The sequence below is a fragment of the Pelophylax lessonae genome, assembly GCF_965119305.1.
Source record: "Pelophylax lessonae genome assembly, chromosome: 6".
Classification (NCBI taxonomy): domain Eukaryota; kingdom Metazoa; phylum Chordata; class Amphibia; order Anura; family Ranidae; genus Pelophylax; species Pelophylax lessonae.
The window spans coordinates 18,654,120-18,676,323 of NC_138773.1; positions in this window are offsets into that span (position 1 = coordinate 18,654,120).

Sequence of the window (22,204 nt, forward strand, 5' to 3'; positions counted from 1 at the left end):
GTCAGTGTGTATCTGAGAGAAAAACAGTGGAGCATAGCATAAAACAGCAGGGATGCTGAACAATGTAACAACAAGCATACACTAGAAACAACTAGTACTTTCTCCCAGCCGGAATAGTTATGCAGAATAGGTCTATAGTTAAGGACCAGCAGGGTTGAGATAGAGAGCCCTCTGGGGGAAGGGGCAGAGGCTGTAGTCAACCAAGTCCTTGGTGATTAGAACATAGGGAGTGACCATTGTTGGAGAACTTGGGATGTTTAGGGCATTCCTTATCTTGGGCTCTGTTGTACTAATGGATGAGGAAGCGGTGAGGTCCTGGGGGAGGACGAAGATGGATCTTCCAGATGGAGAGAGCGCAGAAATGTTTCCGCTTCCGACGGGTCCTGGAATGACAGTTGATTGCCATCTGGTGATTTGAGCCAAAGAATAGCCGGTAATGCCATTGTGAACTTCAGTTGATGTTGGTGGAGCCTTGAGCAGATTGACTGAAATGTTTTTCTCCATTTGGCGACTTCGAAGGAGTAATCTGCAAAAATCAGGATCTTGACGCCGTCAATATGGAATTATTTGGCTTGCCTGAATTTTTTACAGAATAGCTGCTTTGTCGGGCGAGGTGTTTTTCATTATGAGGAGGGAGCCCCTATGCGGTGTGCTCTCTCCACTGTACAGGCCCCTTGTAAACTTCAGGTACACGCGTGGAGCAAAATTCCAAGATGGCAGAGGAGGGCAGGGATTCTGGTACTCTCACAAAGCACAAGTTGCTCCTCCGCAATCTGTTTTCCAAGTCCTACAGTTTCTGTAAAAGGAATTGGTTGGTTTTGTCTTGAGCCTGCTCGGTTTTCTGAGACTGATAGATTTCATCCTCAATGCTGGAGATGCGCTGTTCTGCCTCATACAGCCAATGAGAGCGCTCAGCTCCCGTTTGATTACCCTTGACCACCTTCTCTACCGAGGCCGCAATAGTGGAGGTTAATAGAGAAGTGACCGCCTGGGCGATACGATCCATATTGGGGTCCCCTGAGCTGGGAGCGGGAAGCGCCGGAGCAGTACTGACCTCCATGGCTGATGAGTTTCCCTCCGGAGAGGGTAAGTCTGAGACCGTGGCCTCAGGTAGAAGCGTGCCCGGAGCCGAGCTCTTTTCCAAGAACCGGTCCATCTGGCAGAGGGGTGAGCGGCTGGGTATTCCACAGGCTCTGGGCGTTCTGGCAAGGTGGTCTCCGAGTTTTGGGCTGGTGTTAAAAGCAGGTTTTAGGGATTAGTCGCGGGTGCTGAGGAGAACGCAGCTAGTTCATGTGGCGCCGGAACCGGAAGTGTTGGAAAAATATTAAAGGAAGTCCTCTCCCCCAAGATAGATACAGGATCGCTCAAATCCATCACTTTCACGCTGCCAATAAATGTACACACTTTATTAAAATTCATAGCAATATGTGGGCGTTCCTTAGGGGTCAAAACAAACCAAAAGTACGGGGTATTTCCTTTTGCGCCCTATAAACTTTCCAAAATATACCCCACATCCAATAGTCTTTGTTGGAGACAGTGTAAAAATGTAGGGAATCTACTCCACATTCTGTGGGAATGTGCAGTCATTCAACCGTTCTGGAAAGCAGTTGAGAACCTTATTAGGGAAATTACAGATGTCCACACCTCTATTTCCCCAGCACTGGCTGTTCTAAACTTGGGAATAGACGTCTTCCCCAGTAAGTATAAGACGGTGATATTGCATATCCTTTTTGCAGCTAGAATCACTATTACCAGTCACCGGAAATCGACTACCCCTCCTATTCTAGACGAACTCACAGCATGAGTCAATATGCAGCGCCAGTATGAACAACTATTAGCCTATTAAGGATCACAAAGTTCCTAGCTTCCAAAATGCCTGGTCTCAATGGTTACTCCACCCTAAAGCCTCCACCAGCCTTCTAATATGGAAGAAAGAAGATTACTTACAATATATTGATATGTACAATAATACTTTCTATTGAATACTAGTGCTTCCTTCAGTTTATAGCAGGCATATCCAACCTGCGGCCCGGCACCTCAGGCAATGCGGCCCACTGCCACCTGACAATTTTTTTTTTTTGCTAGGGAGGAAGGAAGTCAGGTCGGGGGCAAGGTCACAGCAGCTTCCAACTAACGGTAGGCAGAGGCTGCCTCAGAGGGGGGGGGGGGGGGGTGGGGGGTCATATGCAGTGTTTCTGACTCCTACCACCATGACCACTTCAAATCATTGAAGTGGTCATGGTGGTTCGAGTGTTCCTTTATTATCGCTCAGAAGTAAACCTCTGTATACTGATTCAATTTCATTTGATCATCCTCTAGTTGTGTTAAATTAGTGCGGGCGGCGCGGTGGTGCGGGAAGGGCGCGGCGGCATTTTATTACTTATATACCTTAACTATAGTATATATTTTATATGCGGCCCGAGAAAATTTCTCTACACTCAATGTGGCCCAGAGAAGCCAAAAGGTTGGACACCCATGGTTTATAGCATAAATCCAGTTCCCTGCACCCCCGGACACAGTTTGAACCCATTGGGGTGTCCGAGTGTGGTGGGAAGGGGGACGGTCATGTTACAGGTATCGGATAAGTGGTTTAGGTATTATTGCATAGTTCATTTACCTATCTTTGGAAGCCATTTCCATAAGCTAATTATACCTTCTGGGAATTGCATGAAAGCCCGATTGTAACCTTGCAATATTTGTACCGTTGTTTACCTTCTGTTTGTGTGTTCATATAATTTTCAATAAAAACATAAAAAAAAAAAAAATAAAGCAATTTCTTGATTTTCCATTATATGAAACCCATCAGAAATATAATACCTTTTGAAAATGAAACTAGAACCACCAAGAAACTTCTAGCTAGGTAGTGGAGTTTTGAACCAACAACCCCAGTGCTGCAAGGTAGAAGTGCTAACCATTTAGCCACTGTGCTGTCACACACATGGATCCTCCATCTCTGTGGTGTTAAACATCCCTAAGTCCCTGGGGTGCCTAAAGTTAATCAATGCAGATGTACTCTGGCAGTCCTGAGTGCCATTGACCAACCTGTTTCTGTAATATGGCCATCTGGGTCCAAAGCTGGGAATGTCTGATTACTGTCAGCATACTCCTATTTTTAACAAAAAATTGTCCAGGCGCTAATCCTTTGGATGAGTTCTTGTGGCGCCATAATGCCAAATGGCTATAATGTTGAAAGAGAACCAATCAATGGTAAAACACCTAGGCTGCCAAATCCCTGACACAGGATGATGTGCAAGCTATGGAATTGGTTGGAAAGAGGGGTGGCGCACTAAGGTATAAACATTAGCCATACTTCATAAATCAAAATACTGACAAGAAAGTATTGATGGAAAAGTATCATGAAAGTTTAATAAATGAAGATTAATGAAGATTAAAACTAAACCAGTCCTGGAGTCTCCAGTGTCTCTCTGGGGTGCTGTGGGAATCCCATCCCATAAGGAGCAAGATGATCCGAACCCAAAGATGGTGAAAAGGGGGGAATCCCAGAGGTGCAGAAAGCGTTCTTCTGCACCTCTGGGATTCCACACTTTCTCCTCCCCTTTTCACCATCTTTGGGTTCGGATCATCTTGCTCCTTATGGGATGGGATTCCCACAGCACCCCAGAGAGAAACCGGAGACTCCAGGACTGGTTTGGTTTTAATCTTCATTTATTAAACTTTCATGATACTTTTCCATCAATACTTTCTTGTCAGTATTTTGATTTATGAAGTATGGCTAATTTTTACACCGTAGTGTGTAGTCCTTCCAACCAATTTCATACTCCTATTTTTGCAGCTTTTTTTTTTTTGGTAAGAGGCTGCAATTGGTGCTGGTGGGAAATTCACAAGGCTGCTTCTATTCCTTCCCCATGGAACACATATGGCAATTTACAATGGTGGTAGAACCCTCCTAAAAGTAAAAATTAAATTTCTTGCGGCACAGGTGGTGTAATTCCATCAGTCAGGAGTTCTGTTTCTTGATTTACTCTGTTATCTTTTTTGAATATTGGGTTTAGAATATATATACAGTATCTAACAAAAGTGAGTACACCCCTCAAATTTTTGTAAATATTTTATTCTATCTTTTCATGTGACAATACTGAAGAAATGACACTTTGCTACAATGTAAAGTAGTGAGTGTACAGCTTGTATAACAGTGCAAATTTGCTGTCCCCTCAAAATAACTCAACACACAGCCATTAATGTCTAAACCACTGGCAATAAAAGTGAGTAACTCCTAAGTTAAAACATCCAAATTGGGCCCAAAGAGTCAATATTTTGTTTGGCCACCATTATTTTCCAGCACTGCCTTAACCCTCTTGGGCATGGAGTTCACCAGAGCTTCACAGGTTGCAACTGGAGTCCTCTTCCACTCCTCCATGATGACATCACAGAGCTGGTGGATGTTAGAGACCTTGCACTCCTCCACCTTTCATTTGAAGATGCCCCACAGATGCTCAATAGGGTTTAGGTCTGGAGACATGCTTGGCCAGTCCATCGCCTTTACCCTCAGCTTCTTTAGCAAGGCAGTGGTCATCTTGGAGGTGTGTTTGGGGTCGTTATGTTAGGGGTCGTTATGTTAGAATTCTGGCCTGCGGCCCAGCCTCTTAAGGGAGGGGATCATGCTCTGCTTCAGTATTTCACATTCATGGTTCCCTCAATGAACTGTAGCTCCCCAGTGAGGGCAGCACTCATACAGCCCCAGACCATGACACTCCCACCAACATGCTAGACTGTAGGCAGGACACACTTGTTTTTGCGCACCTGGTTGCCACCATACACCCCTGACACTATCTCAACCAACTAAGTTTATCTTGGTCTATTCAGACCACGGGACATGGTTCCAGTAATCCATGTCCTTAGTCTGCTTGTCTTCAGCAAACTGTTTGCGGGCTTTCTTGTGCATCATCTTTAGAAGAGGCTTCCTTATAGGGCGACAGCCATGCAGACCAGTTTGATGCAGTGTGCGGCTTACAGTCTGATCACTGACAGGTTGTTAGGTACTTGTTAAAGTCCGAAGTGGAGCTTGAGTGCTGAGGATTCAGGCGAAAACGTAGTCAGTGATCAGGCCGGCAACAGATCGGGCAAAGTGGTATCCAAACGTAATCCAAAGAATGGTCAGGCAGGCAGAAGTCATACACAAGCTGGCGGTGAAGTACAGATTCGGCAGGCTAAAGAGGTGTCAAGAATACAGGCAAAAGTTCATACACGAAAGTCTATCAAAGAGCAAGCAGCACACCCAGGAAGATATTTCAAAACAAACGGGCATTGAGGAACAGGAAGTGCTGCTATTTAAATGCTGGATGAATTGTACATTGTTCACAGCTGGTTAAATTGTACATTGTTCACAGCTGGAAGCAGGTGGAGCTACTGAGTCCAAAAGTAAAGCATCAGACTGGAAAATCACTGCCAAAACTCCAGAGCTTCTTTGTGGCACAATAGATAAGGCTGCAAGCTACAAAACAGGGAACCTCCCGGTTCAAGGACACCCAGGTACATGACACAGGTTGACCTCCCACCCCTTCAACCTTTTGCAGCAATGCTGGTAACACTCATATGTCTATTTTCCAAAGAAAACCTCTGAATATGACGCTGAGCACGTGCACTCAACTTCTTTGGTCAACCATGGCGAGGCTTGAGTGGAACCTGTCCTGTTAAACAGCTGTATGGTCTTGGCCACCGTGCTGCAGCTCAGTTTTAGGGTCTTGGCAATCTTATTATAGCCTAGGCCATCTTTATGTAGAGCAACAATTCTTTTTTGCAGATCCTCAGAGAGTTCTTTGCCATGAGGTGCCATGTTGAACTTCCAGTGACCAGTATGAGAGAGTGAGAGCGATAACACCAAATTTAACACAACTGCTCCCCATTCACACCTGAAACCTTGTAACTAGAGCTGAGCGGACACCTGGATGTCCCCCTGTTCGGTGGGTCCGGCCGAACTTGAAAAAAAAGTCCGGGTCCGTGACCCGTACTTTTTCCGAACTTGACCCGGACACCGAACCCCATTGAAGTCAATGGGGACACAAACTTTCAGGCACTAAAATGGCTCTAAAAAACCAATGGAAAGGGCTAGAGTGCTGCAAATGGAAGCAAAATGTAGTTAAGAGCATGGCAAGTGCTCTGCAAACAAATGTGGATAGGGAAATAACTTAAAACAACAAAAAAACAGAAAAATAAAACAATGTTCTTCATCTGTGAAGGACGAGGCCCATATGGAGTAGGAGGGAGGTTGAGGTGGCGGTGGATGTGGCGGTGTAGGTGGAAGCGGCGGTGGAGGGGGACGAGGTAGCCAACACTGCTTTTTTTTGTCATTTTAAATTAGGGTACATCCCAAAAGAGTGAGAAAGATCAAAAATATAACAATGGCTGGGTAAGGCCGGTATCCATCTCTATTCTGCACAAGGTACGGACAAGTCCTGTGGGATCCATGCCTGGTTCATTTTAATGAATGTGAGCTTGTCCACATTGTCTCTGGACAGGCGGCTGCGCTTGTCTGTGATAACGCCCCCAGCCGTGCTAAATACACGTTCAGATAATACACTGACTGCAGGGCACGCTAGCACCTCCAAGGCGTAAAGGGCAAGCTCAGGCCATGTGCCCAATTTGGAGACCCAGAAGTTGAAGGGGGCAGACCCCTCATTCACTACATGTAGGCGTGTGCACACATACTGCTCCACCATGTTGGTAAAATGCTGCCTCCTGCTAAGACGTTCCATCTGAGCTGCTGGTGCTGCTGTTTGTTGTGGCGTGCTGACAAAGCTTTTCCACATTTCGGCCATGCTAACCCTGCCTTCTGAGGTTCTGGCGGTGCCCTGGTTGCGTTGGCGACCTCTTCCTCCTCCTCCTCTGCCTTGGCCTTGTGCTTCCACTGTGGCCCCTCTGTCAGGTGGGAATGTCAGCAGCATCGCGTCTACCAGCGTGCGCTTTTACTCGCGCATCTTGCGATCGCGCTCCAGTGAGTGAATTAAGGACGGTACGTTGTCCTTGTAACGGGGATCCAGCAGCGAGGCCACCCAGTAATCAGCACAAGTTAGAATGTGGGCAACTCGTCGGTCGTTGTGGAGACACTGCAGCATGTAATCGCTCATGTGTGCCAGGCTGCCCAGAGGCAATGAAAGGCTGTCCTCTGTGGGAGGTGTATCGTCTGTGTCCTCTGTATCCCCCCAGCCATGCACTAGTGATGGCCATGAGCTGGCCTGGGTGCCACCCTGCTGTGAACATGGTTCCATCTCCTTCTCCCTCTCCTCCTTCTAATCCTCCAGAACTGTGCCCTTGCTGGACAATTATGTACCTGGCGTTTGTGGGTGCAGGAACCCACCCTCAGAGCCACTTGTGAATGACTTCCCTGAAAGCCTTGGAAATGATCCCTCTTCCTCCTCCTCCTGTGCCACATCCTCTTCCATCATCGCAAGAATAGTTTTTTCAAGGAGGCATAGAAGTGGGATAGTTAAGCTGACAACGGCATCATCGGCACTGGCCATGTTGGTGGAGTACTCAAAACAGCGCAACAAGGCACACAGGTCTCGCATGGAGACCCAGTTATTGGTGGTGAAGTGGTGCTGTTCCGCAGAGCGACTCACGCGTGCGTGCTGCAGCTGAAACTCCACTGCTGCTGCTAGCACAGTCTTTCCAGCATGTGCAAGGTAAAGTTCCCCTTGTGGGCACGTCACATATGAGGCGGTGAGCGGGAAGGCCGAAGTTATGCTGCAGCGCTGACAGGCGAGCAACAGCAGGGTGAGAACGCCGAAAGTGCGCACAGACGGCCTGCACTTTCTGCGGCAACTCTGACATATCGGGGTAATTTTTAAGGAAGCTCTGCACCACCAAATTCAGCACTTGCGCCAGGCAAGGGATGTGCGTCAAACCGGCTAGGCCCAGAGCTGCATTGAGATTTCGCCCGTTATCACACACCACCAGGCCGGGCTTGAGGCTCGCTGGCAGCAACCACTCATCGGTCTGCTGTTTCATGCTCCTCCACAACTCCTGCGCGGTGTGTGGTTTTTCCCCCAAACAGGCAAGTTTTAAAACTGCCAGCTGTTCTTTACCCCTGGCTGTGCTGAAGTTGGTGGTGAAGGTGTTAAGCTGACCGGATGAGGAGGCGGTAGAGGATGAGGAAGCGGTGTAGGAGGAGTTAGGAACAGGAGGCAAACTGAAGCGCCTGCAATCCTCGGTGGTGGAAGGACATGCGCCAAATTGCTATCCGCCTCAGGCCCATCCGCCACTGCATTTACCCAGTGTGCCGTTAGGGAGATATAATGCCCCTGACCGTGCTTACTGGTCCACGTATCGGTAGTTAGGTGAACCTTGCCACAAATGGCGTTGCGCAGTGCATGCCTGATTTTTTTCCCCCACTTGGTTGTGCAGGGAAGGGATGGCTTGCCTGGAAAAGTAGTGGCGGCTGGGCATGACGTACTGTGGGACAGCCACCGACATAAGGCTTTTAAAACTGTGCGTCTCCACCAGACGGAATGACAGCATTTCAAAGGCCAAGAATTTTGAAATGCTGGCATTCAGGGCCAGGGATCGCGGGTGGGTAGGGGGGTACTTCCTCTTCCTCTGAAGTGTTTGGGAGATGGAAAGCTGAACGCTTCCACAGGACATTGTGGAGATGGTTGGTGACCCAGGTGGTGGTGTTGCTGACAGATCCTCTGTTTGCGGGGTGGCAGGTGTAGGTATCACTACAGAGGTGGATGAAGAGGCCGAGCCAGAGACCTTTCTTGGTTTTGAAGGTGTCTACTCCACTGCAGCTCGTGCTTTGCACTTAGATGCCTGATCATGCAGGTTGTGCTCAGGTTGAGAAGGTTTATGCCTCGCTTCAGGCTCTGATTGCACAGCGTGCAAACCACTCGTGTCCTGTCATCAGCACATTGTCTGAAGAACTTTCACGCTAGAGAACTCCTTTGACCTGGCTTTGGTGTGCTCGGTCCCTTGCTGCGCTGGGCAGTAGCAGGCGTAGTGTCTAGGGCACGGCCGCTCCGCTTCTGCACCCTGCTCCCTCTTCTGCTGTGCTGGTGGCTCTGTGCGACCACCGCCTCTTCCTCCAAACTACTCAGGTCACCTGCATGACCTTCATTCCATGTGGGGTCGAGGACCTCATCATCCTCCACATCATCTTCCACCCAGTCTTCACCCCTGCTCTCCTTGTCAGACTCCACAATTCTGAGTGCCGCAGCAGTTGGCACCTGCGTTTCGTCATCATCGGAGACGTGCCGCGATGGTCCTTCCATGTACTCATCTTGAGAAATAATTGGTTGGGCATCGCTGCACTCAATCTCTTCCACTTCTGGGGCAGGGCTAGGTGGATGGCCCTGGGAAACCCTGCTGACAGAGTCATCAAAAAGAAGAAGAGACTGCTGCATGACTTGGGGCTCAGACTGCTTGCCTGATTTGCAAGGGGGTGAGGTGAAAGACAGTTGGACATCGGCTGCAGGTGCCAACTCTGACCTTTCTGCAGTAGACTGGGTGGAAGAAAATGTGAAGGAACTGGAGGCACTGTCAGCAACCCAATCTACTATCGCCTGTACTTGTTCTTGCCTCAACACTTGTAGAGGCGCATGATGCCCTACCAAATACTGCTGCAGGTTCTGTCGCCTACTCACACTTGAGGAAGGTGTTTCACTTGTGTGCGTGTAGCTGGCACAGATCGACCACGTCCTCTCCTTGCAACAGGAGCTCTACCAGCAGCACCACGACCCAGGCCACGGCCCCTATTTGACGGTCTCCTCATATTTCTGTAATTTATGATCTTGCCCTAGAAAGGTGTTTATTGAATAGCGGAACAAACCAACAACAGTATCCCACAGGTGTATCTCACTGTCAAATATGCAAACTATGCCGCAATTTAATTTTTTTTACCCCAAAAGGGTGTATATTGAATAGCGGAATAGAAAAAAAGTATATAAAACGGTGTATCTCACACGTACAAACACAAACTAGGCCCCGATTACAATTTTTTGTACCCTAAAGGGAGGATGTGGATGAGGAGTAGGAGGAGTTCGGAAAACAGGAGGCAAACTGAAGCGCCCTGCAATCCTCGGCGGTGGAAGGAGATACGCCAAACGAATTTAAAAGGTGTATCTCACACGTACCGATACAGACTATGCCGCAATTTCATTTTTTTCACCCCAAAAGGGTGTATATTGAATAGCGGAATAGAAAAAAGTATATAAAACGGTGTATCTCACACGTACAAACACAGACTAGGCCCTGATTACAATTTTTTGTACCCTAAAGGGAGGATGAGGAAGAGGAGTAGGAGGAGTTCTGAACAGGAGGCAAACTTAAGCGTCCTGCAATCCTCGGCGGTGGAAGGAGATGCGCCAAACAAATTTAAAAGGTTTATCTCACACGTACCGATACAGACTATGCCGCAATTTAATTTTTTTCACCCCAAAAGGGTGTATATTGAATAGCGGAATAGAAAAAAGTATATAAAACGGTGTATCTCACACATACAAACACAGACTCCCCTTTAAATTTGTAATTTTTAAATAGCAGATTAGAACAGCACTGTGTGTAAAGGCTGTATGTCACAGTAACGTATGAATGAAAAAATGAATAATTATTTTTCACTTTAATTGGTGATTTTTCAATAGCAGATGTGAACACAGCAGTGTCTTATGTTTTATGTCACGGTCAGCAGCAGGCTATGAAGGGAAAAAAAAAAATTCCCCTTTAAATTTGTCATTTTTAAATTGCAGATTAGAACAGCAATGTGCAGTAAAATATAGCTGAGCGCTGCACACAACAGATTGATAAAAATATTTTTTTCTCCCTCCTCCTCCTCCTCCTCCTCCTCCTCCTCCTCCTCCTCCTCAGTGGGCTCAAGTGAGGGCAAAAAGATTGTTCACTGCACCACCCCCGACACAGCAAAATCGATGTAGATCGCTAACGGACGATTGTTCTGTCCTGTGTCTCCTAATCTCTCTCTGCCTACTCTCTCCAGCCTGTCCCTAAAATGCTTTTCTATCTTTCCCTGGCTACACTCCGACCTGTCGCTGCGTTCTTTTCAGCCACAATGTTTTGTTTCCCTGTCTGTCCCTAATCAGCAGTAGCCAGCACCGTTATGTGTGCTCTCTCCCTACACTAGAACAGACTGACGCGCACCGCACTGTGTCTCTAGCTTATAAAGACCTGGGTCACATGCTTCAGCTGGCCAATCACACCCATGCCATTAGTAGGCATGGCTGTGATGGCTTGTATGGCACACCAGTTAAATGCTTGTTGATTGGCTGTTGAAACCGCGCCATCAAAACCGCGCCATTACATACAAAACAGGAAATAAAATTACCGAACACGGATTTTAAACCTGAATATACAGTAAAGTTTTCGGGTCCGTGTCCGGGTAACAAAAATCCAATTATCCGGTACAGACCCGAATAATACAGTCCGTGTTCGCTCAACCCTACTTGTGACGCTAACGAGTCACATGACACTGGGGAGGGAAATAGCTAATTCGGCCCAATTTGGACATGTTCACTTGGGGGTGTTCTCACTTTTGTTGCCAGAGGTTTAGACATTAATTGCTGTGTGTTGAGTTATTTTGAGGGGACAGCAAATTTACACTGTTATACAAGCTGTACACTTTCTTCAGTGTTGTCACATGAAAAGATAGAATAAAATATGTACAAAAATGTGAGGGGTGTACTCAGTTTTGTGGGATACTGTATGTATATATTGAGAGAGCAAGAGAGAAAAATATCTGTTGCTCAAACACATGAAATCATTGCAGCTTACTAACATTGTTGAACATAAAAAGTAAAAAGAAGCTAAATAAAAAGCCAGCAAACACAATTCCCTTTAATAATTAAACAATTCATACAACAATTGAAATGTATACTTTTGTGTCAATAACAGAGTTGTAGAATTTGAATGAATGCATGACACTTGCTTTTCTTCTACACTTACACCTAGTTTTTGCGGCTGCGCACGCGTAATCGCATAGGAGAATTTGCTAATTCACTATAACGGCAGCTTATGATTTCGCAGGCGTAGGTTGAGAACTAGATTTAAGGTCTGGACATGCGCACATGTGCTGCTCCACAGTCGTAGGCTGTGGGAGATTTTTTCACTTTTCACACTTTTCTAGATATTTCTTTTTCCACTTCAGTTTTTGAAAAAGTTTCAAAACAGATCATGTCCAAACATTGTACCCCATCTTTCAGAACAATTTCAGCCATGCTATCATGCTCCAAACATTATTTCCAGGAAAATAGTGGTACTTTTTTCATGACTACTTTTTTACTTCCTTGCTGCCGTAGATTCCCTTTAGTGAATTCCCGTTCACAGTTACGCTTTTCCGATCGTTATAGTGAATTTGGTTATGCAGTCTATTTGCGGCTAGTTCACCGTAAAGTTCAAAAGAACGCCGATACGCCGGTGTAGCGTTATAGTGAATTAGGCCCTATGTAGGTAAATGAACTCCATTCCGTATCTGGAAAACCTTCCATTCAAATGTTTCAAAGGTTTTTTTATTACTTTATTCTTTTATTAGTCATGGTGTAAAATCCTCAAATTTATTGCTGTAATTGGAGTTCATGATCTTGTGCTTGTAGATAATATTATTTTTACTGTTACATATGTATAGCTGATTATTTAAGGTTATCAAGTCTAACTAGTTTCTTTCATTTTCATTCTGACAGAGTTTGTTGGACAAGAGTCTTAATTCCATTAAAAGATAAATAGCAATATTCCTTATCACTAGTGTTGAGCGAACACGGACTGTATTATTCGTGTTCGTACCGAATAATTGGATTTTTTGTACCCGAACACGGACACGGACACTTTACTGTATGTTCGGGTAAAAATCCGTGTTCGGTCGCTTTATTTCCGGGTTTTGCATGCTTTGGCGCTCTTTTCATGGCGGGCTTTCAACAGCCAATCAACAATCGTTTAACTGGTGTGCCTTAAGCCATCCCAGCCATGCCTGCAAATGTCTCAGTAGCTGTGATTGGCCGTCTGAAGCATGTGACCAAGTCTTTATAAATTCCAGTCAGCCGCAGCGTCTTCATTCTGCTGCTTAGATCAGGGACAGAGCACACATACGTGCTGGCTGCTGATTAGGGAAAGACAGGCAGGAAAAAAACATTTGTGTCCGGATAGAATTGAGGGACAGGTCGGAGTGTTTAGGCAGGGCGAGTTGTAGGCATTTTAGGGATAGAGTCTGATGAATTATAGGGTCAGTGTCTTCTACAAACTACAATCAATATTGCTGTGTGGGGGGTGGGGTCTGCACTCAATCCTGATCTACGATCTCTTCTCAATCCTGTTAGGGAGAGGCTGCTGCTGAATTTTAGGGAAACTGTGTTCTACAAACTACAATCGATATTGCTGTGTGGTGTGGGATAGGAGATAGGCAGGTGTCAGTGATCCACATCCATTTTTCTGTGTGTGAGCTGCAGTGAACACAATCTTTTTGGGCTGCAGTGAACACAATCTTTTTGGGGTGCAGTGAACAACGTCCTTTTTGGGGTGCAGTGAACAAAATCCTTTTTGGGGTGCAGTGAACAAAATCCTTTTTGGGGTGCAGTGAACACAATCTTTTTGGGGTGCAGTGAACAAAATCCTTTGTGGGGTGCAGTGAACACAATCTTTGTGGGGTGCAGTGAACACAATCTTTTTGGGGTGCAGTGAACAACATCCTTTTTGGGGTGCAGTGAACACAATCTTTGTGGGGTGCAGTGAACACAATCTTTTTGGGGTGCAGTGAACAAAATCCTTTTGGGGTGCAGTGAATACAATCTTTGTGGGGTGCAGTGAACACAATCTTTTTGGGGTGGAGTGAACAAAATCCTTTTTGGGGTGCAGTGAACAACATCCTTTTTGGGGTGCAGTGAACAAAATCCTTTTTGGGGTGCAGTGAACACAATCTTTTTGGGGTGCAGTGAACAAAATCCTTTGTGGGGTGCAGTGAACACAATCTTTGTGGGGTGCAGTGAACACAATCTTTTTGGGGTGCAGTGAACAAAATCCTTTTTGGGGTGCAGTGAACAACATCCTTTTTGGGGTGCAGTGAACAAAATCCTTTTTGGGGTGCAGTGAACACAATCTTTTTGGGGTGCAGTGAACAAAATCCTTTGTGGGGTGCAGTGAACACAATCTTTGTGGGGTACAGTGAACAGAATCTTTGTGGGGTGCAGTGAACAAAATCTTTGGGGGGTACAGTGAACACAATCTTTTTGGGGTGCAGTGAACAAAATCATTTGTGGGGTGCAGTGAACACAATCTTTGGGGGGTACAGTGAACACAATCTTTTTGGGGTGCAGTGAACAAAATCCTTTGTGGGGTGCAGTGAACACAATCTTTGTGGGGTGCAGTGAACACAATCTTTTTGGGGTGCAGTGAACAAAATCCTTTTTGGGGTGCAGTGAACAACAACCTTTTTGGGGTGCAGTGAACACAATATTTTTGGGGTGCAGTGAACAAAATCCTTTGTGGGGTGCAGTGAACACAATCTTTTTGGGGTACAGGGAACAGAATCTTTGTGGGGTGCAGTGAACACAATCTTTGGGGGGTACAGTGAACACAATCTTTTTGGGGTGCAGTGAACAAAATCCTTTTAGGGTGCAGTGAACACAATCTTTGTGGGGTGCAGTGAACAAAATCATTTTTGAGGTGCAGTGAACACAATCTTTGTGGGGTGCAGTGAACACAATATTTGGGGGGTACAGTGAACACAATCTTTTTGGGGTGCAGTGAACAAAATCCTGTGTGGGGTGCAGTGAACACAATCTTTGTGGGGTGCAGTGAACACAATCTTTTTGGGGTGCAGTGAACAAAATCCTTTTTGGGGTGCAGTGAACACAATCTTTTTGGGGTGCAGTGAACAAAATCCTTTGTGGGGTGCAGTGAACACAATCTTTGTGGGGTACAGTGAACAGAATCTTTGTGGGGTGCAGTGAACAAAATTTTTGGGGGGTACAGTGAACACAATCTTTTTGGGGTGCAGTGAACAAAATCCTTTGTGGGGTGCAGTGAACACAATCTTTTTGGGGTGCAGTGAACAAAATCCTTTTTGGGGTGCAGTGAACAACATCCTTTTTGGGGTGCAGTGAACACAATCTTTTTGGGGTGCAGTGAACAAAATCCTTTGTGGGGTGCTGTGAACACAATCTTTGTGGGGTGCAGTGAACAAAATCCTTTGTGGGGTGCAGTGAACACAATCTTTGTGGGGTACAGTGAACAGAATCTTTGTGGGGTGCAGTGAACAAAATCTTTGGGGGGTACAGTGAACACAATCTTTTTGGGGTGCAGTGAACAAAATCCTTTGTGGGGTGCAGTGAACACAATCTTTGGGGGGTACAGTGAACACAATCTTTTTGGGGTGCAGTGAACAAAATCCTTTTTGGGGTGCAGTGAACAACATCCTTTTTGGGGTGCAGTGAACACAATCTTTTTGGGGTGCAGTGAACAAAATCCTTTGTGGGGTGCTGTGAACACAATCTTTGTGGGGTAAAGTGAACAGAATCTTTGTGGGGTGCAGTGAACACAATCTTTGGGGGGTACAGTGAACACAATCTTTTTGGGGTGCAGTAAACAAAATCCTTTGTGGGGTGCAGTGAACACAATATTTGGGGGGTAAAGTGAACACAATCTTTTTGGGGTGCAGTGAACAAAATCCTTTGTGGGGTGCAGTGAACACAATCTTTGTGGGGTGCAGTGAACACAATCTTTTTGGGGTGCAGTGAACAAAATCCTTTTTGGGGTGCAGTGAACAACATCCTTTTTGGGGTGCAGTGAACACAATCTTTTTGGGGTGCAGTGAACAAAATCCTTTGTGGGGTGCAGTGAACACAATCTTTGTGGGGTACAGGGAACAGAATCTTTGTGGGGTGCAGTGAACACAATCTTTGGGGGGTACAGTGAACACAATCTTTTTGGGGTGCAGTGAACAAAATCCTTTTAGGGTGCAGTGAACACAATCTTTGTGGGGTGCAGTGAACAAAATCCTTTTTGATGTGCAGTGAAGACAATCTTTGTGGGGTGCAGTGAACACAATCTTTGTGGGGTACAGGGAACACAATCTCATACTTCTGAAGATTTGAGGGTGCTGCCTGTTCCATACTCCTCCTCCTACTGCTCAACCATCCTTTTAGGGGTACAAACAATAGTAATTGGGGCCTAGTGTGGTGGTGTACGTGTGAGATACATACACTTTCTTTTTGATCATATTTTCTATTCCGCTATTCACTTAAAACCTTTGGGGATCAATTAAATTGCGTGATAGTCTGTGTCGGTACGTTTGAGATCCACCTTTCCAAGTTTTTGGGGTTCATCTCATACTTCTGAAGATTTGAGGGTGCTACCTGTTCCATACTCCTCCTCCTACTCCTCAACCATCCTTTTAGGGGTACAAACAATAGTAATTGGGGCCTAGTGTGGTGGTGTACGTGTGAGATACATACACTTTCTTTTTGATCATATTTTCTATTCCGCTATTCAATTAAAACCTTTGGGGATCAATTAAATTGCGTGATAGTCTGTGTCGGTACGTGTGAGATCCACCTTTCCAAGTTTTTGGGGTTCATCTCATACTTCTGAAGATTTGAGGGTGCTGCCTGTTCCATACTCCTCCTCCTACTGCTCAACCATCCTTTTAGGTGTACAAACAATAGTAATTGGGGCCTAGTGTGGTGGTGTACGTGTGAGATACATACACTTTCTTTTTGATCATATTTTCTATTCCGCTATTCAATTAAAACCTTTGGGGATCAATTAAATTGCGTGATAGTCTGTGTCGGTACGTGTGAGATCCACCTTTCCAAGTTTTTGGGGTTCATCTCATACTTCTGAAGATTTGAGGGTGCTGCCTGTTCCATACTCCTCCTCCTACTGCTCAACCATCCTTTTAGGGGTACAAACAATAGTAATTGGGGCCTAGTGTGGTGGTGTACGTGCGAGATACATACACTTTTTTTGATCATATTTCCTATTCCGCTATTCAATAAAAACCTTTGAGGATCAATTGAATTGCGGGATAGTCTGTGTCGGTACGTGTGAGATCCACCTTTCCAAGTTTTTGAGGTTCATCTCATACTTCTGAAGATTTGAGGGTGCTGTCTGTTCCATACTCCTCCTACTCCTCATCCATCCTTTTAGGGGTAGAAACAATAGTAATTGGGGCCTAGTGTGGTTTTGTACGTGCGAGATACATACACTTTTTTGGATCATATTTCCTATTCCGCTATTCAATAAAAACCTTTCTAGGGCAAGATCTTAAATTACAGAAATATGAGGAGACCGTCAAATAAGGGCCGTGGCCTGGGTCGTGGTGCTGCTGGTAGAGCTCCTGTTGCAAGGAGGGGACGAGGTCGATCTGTGCCAGCTACACGCACAAGTGAAACACCTTCCTCAAGTGTGAGTAGGCGACAGAACCTGCATCAGTATTTGGTAGGGCATCATACACCCCTAGAAGTGATGAGGCCAGAACAAGTGGAGGCGATAGTAGATTGGTTTGCTGCTGACAGTGCCTCCAGTTCCTTCACATTGTCTCCCACCCAGTCTACTGCAGAAAGGTCACAGTTGGCATCTGCAGCCGATGTCCAACCGTCTTTCACCTCACCCCCTTGCAAATCAGGCAAGCAGTCTGAGCCCCAAGCCATACAGCAGTCTCTTCTTCTTTTTGATGACTCTGTCAGCAGGGTTTCCCAGGGCCATCCACCTAGCCCTGCCCCAGAAGTGGAAGAGATTGAGTGCAGCGATGCCCAACCACTTATTTCTCAAGATGAGTACATGCAAGGATCATCGCAGCACGTCTCCGATGATGACGAAACGCAGGTGCCAACTGCTGCGGCGTTCAGCATTGTGGACACCGACAAGGAGGGCAGGGGTGAAGACTGGGTGGAAGATGATGTGGAGGACGATGAGGTCCTCGACCCCACATGGAATGAACGTCATGCAAGTGACCTGAGTAGTTTGGAGGAAGAGGCGGTGGTCGCACAGAGCCACCAGCACAGCAGAAGAGGGAGCAGGGTGCAGAAGCGGAGCGGCCGTGCCCTAGACACTACGCCCGCTACTGCCCAACGCAGCAAGGGAACGAGCGCACCAAAGTCAGCTCAAAGGAGTTCTCTAGCGTGGAAGTTCTTTAGAAAATGTGCTGATGACAGGACACGAGTGGTTTGCACCCTGTGCAATCAGAGCTTGAAGCGAGGCATAAACCTTCTCAACCTGAGCACAACCTGCATGATCAGGCATCTAAGTGCAAAGCACGAGCTGCAGTGGAGTACACACCTTCAAAACCAAGAAACGTCTCTGGCTCATCCTGCTTCCTCTTCTGCTGCAGTCTCGGCCGCTCCAGCCACATCTGTAGTGATACCGGCACCTGCCACCCCGCAAACAGAGGATCTGTCAGCAACACCACCACCTGGGTCACCAACAACCATCTCCACAATGTCCCGTGGAAGCGTTCAGCTTTCCATCTCCCAAACACTTGAGAGGAAGAGGAAGTACCCCCCTACCCACCCGCGATCCCTGGCCCTGAATGCCAGCATTTCAAAATTATTGGCCTTTGAAATGCTGTCATTCCGTCTGGTCTGGTGGAGACGCACAGTTTTAAAAACCTTATGTCGGTGGCTGTCCCACAGTACGTCGTGCCCAGCCGCCACTACTTTTCCAGGCAAGCCATCCCTTCCCTGCACAACCAAGTGGAGGAAAAAAATCAGGTGTGCACTGCGCAACGCCATCTGTGCCAAGGTCCACCTAACTACCGATACGTGGACCAGTAAGCACGGTCAGGGGCGTTATATCTCCCTAACGGCACACTGGGTAAATGCAGTGGCGGATGGGCCTGAGGCGGATAGCAATTTGGCGCATGTCCTTCCACCACCAAGGATTGCAGGGCGCTTCAGTTTGCCTCCTGTTCCTAACTCCTCCTACTCCGCTTCCTCATCCTCTACCGCCTCCTCATCCGGACAGCGTAACACCTTCACCACCAACTTCAGCACGGCCAGGGGTAAACAACAGCAGGCAGTTTTACAACTTGCCTGTTTGGGGGAGAAACCACACACCGCGCAGGAGTTGTGGAGGAGCATGGAACAGCAGACAAATGAGTGGTTGCTGCCAGCGAGCCTCAAGCCTGGCCTGGTGGTGTGCGATAACGGGCGAAATCTCATAGCAGCTCTGGGCCTAGCCGGTTTGACGCACATCCCTTGCCTGGCGCATGTGCTGAATTTGGTGGTGCAGAGGTTCCTTAAAAACTACCCCGATATATCAGAGCTGCTGCAGAAAGTGCGGGCCGTTTGTGCGCACTTTCGGCGTTCTCACCCTGCTGCTGCTAGCCTGGTAGCGCTGCAGCGTAACTTCGGCCTTCCCGCTCACCGCCTCATATGTGACGTGCCCACAAGGTGGAACTCCACCTTGCACATGCTGGAAAGACTGTGCGAGCAGCAGCAGGCCATAGTGGAGTTTCAGCTGCAGCACGCACGCGTGAGTCGCTCTGCGGAACAGCACCACTTCACCACCAATAACTGGGCCTCCATGCGAGACCTGTGTGCCTTGTTGCGCTGTTTTGAGTACTCCACCAACATGGCCGGTGGCAATGACCCCGTTCTCAGCTTAACTATCCCACTTCTATGCCTCCTTGAAAAAACAATTCGGGCAATGATGGAAGAGGATGTGGCACAGGATGAGGAGGAGGAGGAGGATGAAGAGGTAACATTTCCAAGGCTTTCAGGGCAGTCATTCGCAAGGGGCTCCGAGGGTGGGTTCCTGCACACACAAACGCCAGGGACACAATTGTCCAGCAGGGGCACAGTTCTGGAGGATGAGGAGGATGAGGAGGAGGAGGAGCTGGAGGAGGAGATGGAACCATGTTCACAGCAGGGTGGCACCCAGGCCAGCTCATGGCCATCACTGGTGCGTGGCTGGGGGGATACAGAGGACACGGACGATACACCTCCCACAGAGGACAGCCTTTCGTTGCCTCTGGGCAGCCTGGCACACATGAGCGATTACATGCTGCAGTGTCTCCACAACGACCGCCGAGTTGCCCACATTCTAACTTGTGCTGATTACAGGGTGGCCACGCTGCTGGATCCCCGTTACAAGGACAACGTACCGTCCTTAATTCACTCACTGGAGCGCGATCGCAAGATGCGCGAGTACAAGTGCACGCTGGTAGACGCCATGCTGCTGGCATTCCCATCTGACAGCGGGGCCGCAGTGGAAGCACAAGGCAGAGGAGGAGGAGGAGGAGGTCGCCAACGCAACCAGGGCACCGCCAGCACCTCAGAAGGCAGGGTTAGCATGGCCGAAATGTGGAAAAGCTTTGTCAGCACGCCACAACAAACAGCAGCACCAGCAGCTCAGATGGAACGTCTTAGCAGGAGGCAGCATTTTACCAACATGGTGGAGCAGTATGTGTGCACACGCCTACATGTAGTGAATGAGGGGTCTGCCCCCTTCAACTTCTGGGTCTCCAAATTGGGCACATGGCCTGAGCTTGCCCTTTACGCCTTGGAGGTGCTGGCATGCCCTGCAGCCAGTGTATTATCTGAACGGGTATTTAGCACGGCTGGGGGCGTTATAACAGACAAGCGCAGCCGCCTGTCCAGAGACAATGTGGACAAGCTCACGTTCATTAAAATGAACCAGGCATGGATCCCACGGGACTTTTCCGTACCTTGTGCAGAATAGCAATGGATACCGACCTTACCCACCCATTGTTCCATTTTTGCTCTTTCTCACTCTTTTGGGGTGTACCCTCATTTAAAATTTGTGAAAAGAAGCAGTGTTGGCTACCTCGTCCTCCTCCTCAGGGCCAGATTAACGTAGGGGCTATTGGAGCTGCAGCTCCAGGCCCCTACCTTTTATATAGGCCCCGGGTTGGCCATATTCACTGTTACCGCTCTTCTGTCACTTGTAAACACAGAAGTCTGGCTTCTATGCTCGCTTCCCCAGGCAGCACCCTCAGAACCTCCCCACACAGCGCGAAGGCCGGACAAGAAGGGACAGTTGCCGATGCATGGATGTGTTTATGGGCTTCAGAGACAGCATCCCATGTTGAATTAGGCATGCATGGCTGCACCCTTCCTCCTCTGGGTGCATGGCAAGGCACGGCCCTTAAGGCCCTTCAAAATCCTCAGCACCAAGCCCATGATGCTCTTAATCCGGCCCTGGTCCTCCTCCACCGCCGCTTCCACCTACACCGCCCATAGGTGTGCGCAACCTATTGCATTAAGGTGTGCACCCCAAAGTTGAAATACACATGCATGTGTTTGCCAGCAGGGAGAGTAATGTATCGGGGCCATGTACCTGTAGGCAAAGAGAAATAGAGCAGAGCAGGTCCGAGGGAGATCTTTCCCATCTCCTCACTGGCAATGCTATGTGCCCTAGGTGATTAGGGTGTGCCCAGGCACACCCGGCACACCCTGTGCGCATGCCTATGTCACCGCCACATCCACCACCACCTCAACCTCCCTCCTACTCCATATGGGCCTCGTCCTTCAGAGATGAAGAAGAACATTGTTTTATTTTTCTGTTTTTTTTTGTTGTTTTAAGTTATTTCCCTATCCACATTTGTTTGCAGAACACTTGCCATGCTCTTAATTACGTTTTGCTGCCATTTGCAGCACTCTAGCCCTTTCCTTTGGTGTTTTAGAGCCATTTTAGTGGCTTAAAGTTCGGGTCCCCATTGACTTCAATGGGGTTCGGTGTCCGGGAAAAGTTCGGTAAAAGTCCGGGACACGGACCCGGACTTTTTTTTAAAGTTCGGCCGAACCCGTCGAACACGGACATCTAGGTGTCCGCTCAACCCTACTTATCACCATAGATGTGTGTACGTGTTGCACATGCCAGATTTAGCTGCTGTCTGTGACCCTGGAAGGGAGATTCATCGTTACCTCTATCACTGCTAAGACAGGTGCTTCTGTGATGTGAAAATCATTCTTATCCCCCTCTATGTAATTATTTTCATATAGTGTATATTCCATATATTAGTAATAAAAGGTCCATCTCCCTTCCCAGAGTATATTCTTCACATGAATATAGAGGAAACTTAACACAGAAAAAAAAATGCGCTATATTGAGCTGTCATTTTCATTTAGCCTTAGGTTACAATTTTTGTAAATTTTTTATTTTTTTTGCTTTACAATATCAAAAACAAAGTCCATGCTATTGCAAACCTAAACCAAATGTGACAGCAGCTTGCAGAAAGACCGATATACAGTCCCTACAACTTTAACATGAAAAGTTGCAGTGCTTGAAACACCTT